This window comes from Schistocerca gregaria, chromosome 6, assembly GCF_023897955.1.
Source record: "Schistocerca gregaria isolate iqSchGreg1 chromosome 6, iqSchGreg1.2, whole genome shotgun sequence".
NCBI classification, from domain to species: Eukaryota; Metazoa; Arthropoda; class Insecta; order Orthoptera; family Acrididae; genus Schistocerca; species Schistocerca gregaria.
Genome location: NC_064925.1, coordinates 587,905,332 through 587,914,649, shown reverse-complemented (window position 1 = coordinate 587,914,649; position 9,318 = coordinate 587,905,332).

The following is a 9,318-nucleotide window of genomic DNA, read 5'->3' as shown; positions in this document are numbered from 1 at the left end:
CTACGTATGAACACTTTTCACATTCTCCCGTGCAACTCGGCTGCTAGTCCTGTTTCATGCAGAATCTTAAGGTCCTAGCTCATGCCCAAGGCACCAAAGAAGGGTAAATATCAATAATCGATAACTAAAACTTGAATTGTACTACTTCATACTTGCTATTACATCAACTTAGAAGCATCATCTGTGTTCTACTATGGAGCTTTTAGTGTCTCTGCATACCGCAGAACGCGATATAGCTTTGAAGACGATAAATGTAACCGTTTCAGACAGATCTGCGGCCAATGTGACGATCTGGCTTTAAGTCGATTCGATAACAAATGACGAAAACGGACGAATTTCTCAGGTTTTTACTACGTATGAACACTTATCACATTCACCCGTGCAACTCGGCTGCTAGTCCTCCTTTCATGCAGAATCTTAAGGTTCTAGCTCATGTCCAAGGGTCCAAAGCCAGCTAAAAAGTCGGTAATCGATACCTAAAACTTGAATTGTACTACCTCTTACTGGCTATTACATCAACTTAGAAGCTTCATCTGTGTTCTACTATGGTGCTTTTAGTGTCTCCCCATACAGCAGCACGCGACATACCTTTGCAGACGATAAGTACAACCGTTTCAGGGAGAAGAGCGGCCAATGTGAAGATCTGGCTTTAAGTCGATTCGATAACACATGACGAAAACGGACGGATTTCTCAGGTTTTTACCACACATGAACACTTTTCACATTCTCCCATGCAACTCGGCTGCTAGTCCTACTTTCATGCAGAATCTTACGGTCCTAGCTCATGTCCAAGGCACCAAAGCCACCTAAAAGATCAATAATCGATACCTCTCCCTTAACTTGAATTGTACTACTTCTTACTGGCTATTACATCAACTTAGAAGCTTCACCTGTGTTCTACTATGGTGCTTTTAGTGTCTCCCCATACCGCAGCACGCGACATACCTTTGCAGACGATAAGTACAACCGTTTCAGGGAGAAGAGCGGCCAATGTGACGATCTGGCTTTAAGTCGATTCGAAAACAAATGACGAATACGGACGGATTTCTCAGCTTTTTACTACATATGAACACTTTTCACATTCTCCCATTTAACGCGGCTGCTAGTCCTCATTTCATGCAAAATCTTAATTTCCTAGCTCATGTCCAAGGCACCAAAGAAGGGTAAAAAGTCAATAATCGATACCTAAAACTTGAATTGTACTACTTCATACTGGCTATTACATCAACTTAAAAGCTTCATCTGTGTTCTACTATGGTGCTTTTAGTGTCTCCCCATACCGCAGCACGCGACATACCTTTGCAGACAATAAGTACAACCGTGTCAGGGAGAAGAGCGTCCAATGTGACAATCTGGCTTTAAGTCGATTCGAAAACAAATGACGAATACGGACGGATTTCTCAGCTTTTTACTACATATGAACACTTTTCACATTCTCCCACTTAACGCGGCTGCTAGTCCTCCTTTCATGCAAAATCTTAAGGTCCTAGCTCATGTCCAAGGCACGAAAGCCAGGTAAAAAGTCAATAATCGATACCTAAAACTTGAATTGTACTTCTTCTTACTGGCTATTACATCAACTTAGATGCTTCATCTGTGTTCTACTATATTGCTTTTAGTGTCTATACATACCGCAGCACGCGACATAACATTGCAGACGAGAAGTACCAACGTTTTAGAGAGAAGAACGGCCAATGTGACGATCTGGCTTTAAGTCGATTCGATAACAAATGATGAAAACGGACGGATTTCTCAGGTTTTTACTACATATGAACACTTTTCACATTCTCCCATGCAACTCGGCTGCTAGTCCTCCTTTCATGCAGACCCTTAAGGTCCTAGCTCATGTCCAAGGCACCAAAGCCATCTAAAAAGTCAATAATCGGTACCTAAAACTTGAATTGTACTACTTCTTACTGGCTATTACATCAACTTAAAAGCTTCATCTGTGTTCTACTATGGTGCTTTTAGTGTCTCCACATACCGCAGCACGCGACATAGCTTTGCAGACGATAAGTACAACCATTTCAGAGAGAAGAGCGGCCAATGTGACAATCTGGCTTTAAGTCGATTCGATAACAAATGACGAATACGGACGGATTTCTCATGTTTTTACTACATATGAAAACCTTTCACATTCTCCCGTGCAACGCGACTGCTAGACCTCCTTTCATGCAAAATCTTAAGTTCCTAGCCCATGTCCAAGGCACCAAAGAAGGGTAAAAAGTCAATAATCGATACCTAAAACGTGAATTGTACTACTTCTTACTGGCTATTACAACAACTTAGAAGCTTCATCTTTGTTCTACTATGGTGCTTTTAGTGTCTCCACATACCGCAGCACGCGACATAGCTTTGCAGACGATAAATGTAACCGTTTCAGACAGAAGAGCGGCCTTTCTCACGATCCCGCTTTAAGTGGATTCGATAGAAAATGACGAAAACTAACGGATTTCTCAGGTTTTTTCTACATATGAACACTTTTCACATTCTCCCGTGCAACTCGACTGCGAGTCCTCCTTTCATGCAAAATGTTAAGGTCCTAGCTCACGTTCAAGGCACCAAAGCCAGCTAAAAAGTCAATAATCGACAACTAAAACTTGAATTGTACTACTTCTTACTGGCTATTACATCAACATAGAAGCTTCATCTGTGTTCTACTATGATGCTTTTAGTGTCTCCGCATACCGCAGCACGCGTCATAGCTTTGCAGACGATAAGTACAACCGATTCAGAGAGAAGAGCGGCCAATGTGACGATCTGGCTTTAAGTCGATTCGATAACAAATGACGAATACGGACGGATTTCTCAGGTTTTTACTACATATGTACACTTTTCACATTCTCCCGTGCGGCGAATGTGACGATATGGCTTTAAGTCGATTCGATAACAAATTACGAAAACGGACGGATTTCTCAGGTTTTTACTACATATGAACACTTTTCACATTCTCCCGTGCAACGCGGCGGCTAGTCCTCCTTTCATGCAAAATCTTAAGTTCCTAGCTCATGTCCAAGGCACCAAAGAAGGGTAAGAAGTCAATAATCGATACCTAAAACTTGAATTGTACTACCTCTTACTGGCTATTACATTAACTTAGAAGCTTCATCTGTGTTCTACTATGGTGCTTTTAGTGTCTCCACATACCGCAGCACGCGACATAGCTTTGCAGACGATAAATGTAACCGTTTCAGACAGATGAGCGGCCAATGTGACGATCTCGCTTAAGTCGATTCGATAACAAATAACGAAAACGGTCGGATTTCTCAGGTTTTTGCTACATATGGACACTTTTCACATTCTCCCGTGCAACTCGCCTGCTAGTCCTCCTTTCATGCAAATTGTTAAGGTCCTAGCTCATGTCCAAGGCACAAGAGCCAGCTAAAAAGTCAATAATCGATAACTAAAACTTGAATTGTACTACTTCTTACTGGCTATTACAATCAACTTAGAAGCTTCATCTGTGTTCTACTATGGTGCTTTTAGTGTCTCAGCATACCGCAGCACGCGACATAGCTTTGCAGACGATAAGTACAACCGTTTCAGAGAGCAGAACGGCTAATGTGACGACCTGGCTTTAAGTAGATTCTATAACAAATGACGAAAACGGACGGATTTCTCAGGTTTTTACTACATATGAACACTTTTCACATTCTCCCGTGCAACTCGGCTGCTAGTCCTCCTTTCATGCAGAATCTTAAGGTCCTAGCTCATGTCCAAGGCACTAAAGCCAGCTAAAAAGTCAATAATCGATACCTAAAACTTGAATTGTACTACTTCTTACTGGCTATTACATCAACTTAAAAGCTTCATCTGTGTTCTACTATGGTGTTTTAGTGTCTCCACATACCACAGCACGCGACATAGCTTTGCAGACGATAAATGTAACCGTTTCAGAGAGAAAAGCGGCCAAAGTGACGAACTGGCTTTAAGTCGATTCGAAAACAAATGTCGAAAACGGACGGATTTCTCAGGTTTTTACTACATATGAACACTTTTCACATTCTCCCATGCAACTCGGCTGCTAGTCCTCCTTTCATGCAGAATCTTAAGGTCCTAGCTCATGTCCAAGGTACCAAAGCCATCTAAAAAGTCAATAATCGGTACCTAAAACTTGAATTGTACAACTTCTTAATGGCTATTACATCAACTTAGAACCTTCACCTGTGTACTACTATGGTGCTTTTAGTGTCTCCACATCCCGCAGGACGAGACATAACTTTGCAGACGATAAGTACAAACGTTTTAGAGAGAAGAGCGGCCAATGTGACGATCTAGCTTTAAGTCCACCTTTCATGCAAAATCTTAATTTCCTAGCTCATGTACAAGGCACCAAAGAAGGGTAAGAAGTCAATAATCGATACCTAAAACTTGAATTGTACTACTTCTTACTGGCTATTACATGAACTTAGAACCTTCACCTGTGTACTACTATGGTGCTTTTAGTGTCTCCACATTCCGCAGCACGAGACATAACTTTGCAGACGATAAGTACAAAAGTTTTAGAGAGAAGAGCGGCCAATGTGACGATCTGGCTTTAAGTCCTCCTTTCATGCAAAATCTTAATTTCCTAGCTCTTGTCCAAGGAAACAAAGAAGGGTAAAAAGTCAATAATCGATACCTAAAACTTGAATTGTACTACTTCATACTGGCTATAACATCAACACAGAAACTTCATCCGTGTTCTACTATGGTGCTTTTAGTGTCTCCACATACCGCAGCACGCGACATAGCTTTGCAGACGATAAGTACAACCGTTTCAGAGAGAAGAGCGGCCAATGTGACGATCTGGCTTTAAGTCGATTCGATAACAAATGACGAAAACGGACGGATTTCTTAGGTTTTTACTACGTACGAACACTTTTCACATTCTCCCGTGCAACTCGGCTGCTAGTCCTCCTTTCATGCAGAATCTTAAGGTCCTAGCTCATGTCCAAGGCACCAAAGCCAGCTAAAAAGTCAATAATCGATACCTAAAATTTGAATTGTACTACTTCTTACTGGCTATTACATCAACTTAAAAGCTTTATCTGTGTTCTACTATGGTGCTTTTAGTGTCTCCGCATACCGCAGCACGCGACATAGCTTTGCAGACGATAAGTACAACCGTTTCAGAGAGAAGAGCGGCCAATATGACGATCTGGCTTTAAGTCGATTCGATAACAAATGACGAAAACGGACGGATTTCTCAGGTTTTTACTACATATGAACACTTTTCACATTCTCCCATGCAACTCGGCTGCTACTCCTACTTTCATGCAGAATCTTACTGTCCTAGCTCATGTCCAAGGCACCAAAGCCAGCTAAAAGATCAATAATCGATACCTAAAACTTGAATTTTACTACTTCTTACTGGCTATTACATCAACTTAGAAGCTTCATCTGTGTTCTACTATGGTGCTTTTAGTGTCTCCACATACCGCAGCACGAGAAATAACTTTGCAGACGATAAGTACAAACGTTTCAGAGAGAAGAGCGGCCAATGTGACGATCTGGCTTTAAGTCCTCCTTTCATGCAAAATCTTGATTTCCTAGCTCATGTCCAAGGCACCAAAGAAGGGTAAAAAGTCAATAATCGATACCTAAAACTTGAATTGTACTACTTCATACTGGCTATTACATCAACTTAGTAACTTCATCCGTGTTCTACTATGGTGCTTTTAGTGTCTCCACATACCGCAGCACGCGACGTAGCTTTGCAGACGATAAGTACAACCGTTTCAGAGAGAAGAGCGGCCAATGTGACGATCTGGCTTTAAGTCGATTCGATAACAAATGACGAAAACTGACGGATTTCTCAGGTTTTTACTACGTATGAACACTTTTCACATTCTCCCGTGCAACTCGGCTGCTAGTCCTCTTTCATGCAGAATCTTAAGGTCCTAGCTCATGTCCAAGGCACGAAAGCCGGCTAAAAAGTCAATAATCGATACCTAAAACTTGAATTGTACTACTTCTTACTGGCTATTACATCAACTTAAAAGCTTCATCTGTGTTCTACTATGGTGCTTTTAGTGTCTCCCCATAAGGCAGCACGCGACATACCTTTGCAGACGATAAGTACAACCGTTTCAGGGAGAAGAGCGGCCAATGTGACGATCTGGCTTTAAGTCGATTCGATAACAAATGACGAAAACTGACGGATTTCTCAGGTTTTTACTACGTATGAACACTTTTCACATTCTCCCGTGCAACTCGGCTGCTAGTCCTGTTTCATGCAGAATCTTAAGGTCCTAGCTCATGCCCAAGGCACCAAAGAAGGGTAAATATCAATAATCGATAACTAAAACTTGAATTGTACTACTTCATACTTGCTATTACATCAACTTAGAAGCATCATCTGTGTTCTACTATGGAGCTTTTAGTGTCTCTGCATACCGCAGAACGCGATATAGCTTTGAAGACGATAAATGTAACCGTTTCAGACAGATCTGCGGCCAATGTGACGATCTGGCTTTAAGTCGATTCGATAACAAATGACGAAAACGGACGAATTTCTCAGGTTTTTACTACGTATGAACACTTATCACATTCACCCGTGCAACTCGGCTGCTAGTCCTCCTTTCATGCAGAATCTTAAGGTTCTAGCTCATGTCCAAGGGTCCAAAGCCAGCTAAAAAGTCGGTAATCGATACCTAAAACTTGAATTGTACTACCTCTTACTGGCTATTACATCAACTTAGAAGCTTCATCTGTGTTCTACTATGGTGCTTTTAGTGTCTCCCCATACAGCAGCACGCGACATACCTTTGCAGACGATAAGTACAACCGTTTCAGGGAGAAGAGCGGCCAATGTGAAGATCTGGCTTTAAGTCGATTCGATAACACATGACGAAAACGGACGGATTTCTCAGGTTTTTACCACACATGAACACTTTTCACATTCTCCCATGCAACTCGGCTGCTAGTCCTACTTTCATGCAGAATCTTACGGTCCTAGCTCATGTCCAAGGCACCAAAGCCACCTAAAAGATCAATAATCGATACCTCTCCCTTAACTTGAATTGTACTACTTCTTACTGGCTATTACATCAACTTAGAAGCTTCACCTGTGTTCTACTATGGTGCTTTTAGTGTCTCCCCATACCGCAGCACGCGACATACCTTTGCAGACGATAAGTACAACCGTTTCAGGGAGAAGAGCGGCCAATGTGACGATCTGGCTTTAAGTCGATTCGAAAACAAATGACGAATACGGACGGATTTCTCAGCTTTTTACTACATATGAACACTTTTCACATTCTCCCATTTAACGCGGCTGCTAGTCCTCATTTCATGCAAAATCTTAATTTCCTAGCTCATGTCCAAGGCACCAAAGAAGGGTAAAAAGTCAATAATCGATACCTAAAACTTGAATTGTACTACTTCATACTGGCTATTACATCAACTTAAAAGCTTCATCTGTGTTCTACTATGGTGCTTTTAGTGTCTCCCCATACCGCAGCACGCGACATACCTTTGCAGACAATAAGTACAACCGTGTCAGGGAGAAGAGCGTCCAATGTGACAATCTGGCTTTAAGTCGATTCGAAAACAAATGACGAATACGGACGGATTTCTCAGCTTTTTACTACATATGAACACTTTTCACATTCTCCCACTTAACGCGGCTGCTAGTCCTCCTTTCATGCAAAATCTTAAGGTCCTAGCTCATGTCCAAGGCACGAAAGCCAGGTAAAAAGTCAATAATCGATACCTAAAACTTGAATTGTACTTCTTCTTACTGGCTATTACATCAACTTAGATGCTTCATCTGTGTTCTACTATATTGCTTTTAGTGTCTATACATACCGCAGCACGCGACATAACATTGCAGACGAGAAGTACCAACGTTTTAGAGAGAAGAACGGCCAATGTGACGATCTGGCTTTAAGTCGATTCGATAACAAATGATGAAAACGGACGGATTTCTCAGGTTTTTACTACATATGAACACTTTTCACATTCTCCCATGCAACTCGGCTGCTAGTCCTCCTTTCATGCAGACCCTTAAGGTCCTAGCTCATGTCCAAGGCACCAAAGCCATCTAAAAAGTCAATAATCGGTACCTAAAACTTGAATTGTACTACTTTTTAATGGCTATTACATCAACTTAGAAGCTTCATCTGTGTTCTACTATGGTGCTTTTAGTGTCTTCGCATACCGCAGCACGCGACATAGCTTCGCAGACGATAAATGTAACCGTTTCAGTCAGAAGAGCGGCCAATGTGACGATCTGGCTTTAAGTCGATTCTATAAAAAATGACGAAAACGGACGGATTTCTCAGGTTTTTACTACGTACGAACACTTTTCACATTCTCCCGTGCAACTCGGCTGCTAGTCCTCCTTTCATGCAGAATCTTAAGGTCCTACCTAATGCCCAAGGCAACAAAGCCAGCTAAAAAGTCAATAATCGATACCTAAAACTTGAATTGCACTACTTCTTACTGACTATTACATCAACTTAGATGCTTCATCTGTGTTCTACTATGGTGATTCTTGTGTCTCCGCATACCGCAGCACGCGACATAGCTTTGCAGACGATAAATGTAACCGTTTCAGAGAGAAAAGCGGCCAATGTGACGATCTGGCTTTAAGTCGATTCGATAACAAATGACGAAAATGGATTGATTTCTCAGGTTTTTACTACATATGAACACTCTTGACATTCTCCCGTGCAACTCGGCTGCTAGTCCTCCTCTCATGCAAAATGTTAAGGTCCTAGCTCATGTCCAAGGCACCAGATCCAGCTAAAAAGTCAATAATCGATAATTAAAACTTGAATTGTGCTACTTGTTACTGGCTATTGCATCAACTTAGAAGCTTCACCTGTGTTCTACTATGTTGCTTTTAGTGTCTCCACATACCGCAGCACGAGACATAACTTTGCAGACGATAAGTACAAACGTTTTAGAGAGAAGAGCGGCCAATGTGACGATCTAGCTTTAAGTCCACCTTTCATGCAAAATCTTAATTTCCTAGCTCATGTACAAGGCACCAAAGAAGGGTAAGAAGTCAATAATCGATACCTAAAACTTGAATTGTACTACTTCTTACTGGCTATTACATCAACTTAGAACCTTCACCTGTGTACTACTATGGTGCTTTTAGTGTCTCCACATACCGCAGCACGAGACATAACTTTGCAGACGATAGGTACAAACGTTTTAGAGAGAAGAGCGGCCAATGTGACGATCTGGCTTTAAGTCCTCCTTTCATGCAAAATCTTAATTTCCTAGCTCTTGTCCAAGGAAACAAAGAAGGGTAAAAAGTCAATAATCGATACCTAAAACTTGAATTGTACTACTTCATACTGGCTATTACATCAACTTAGAAAC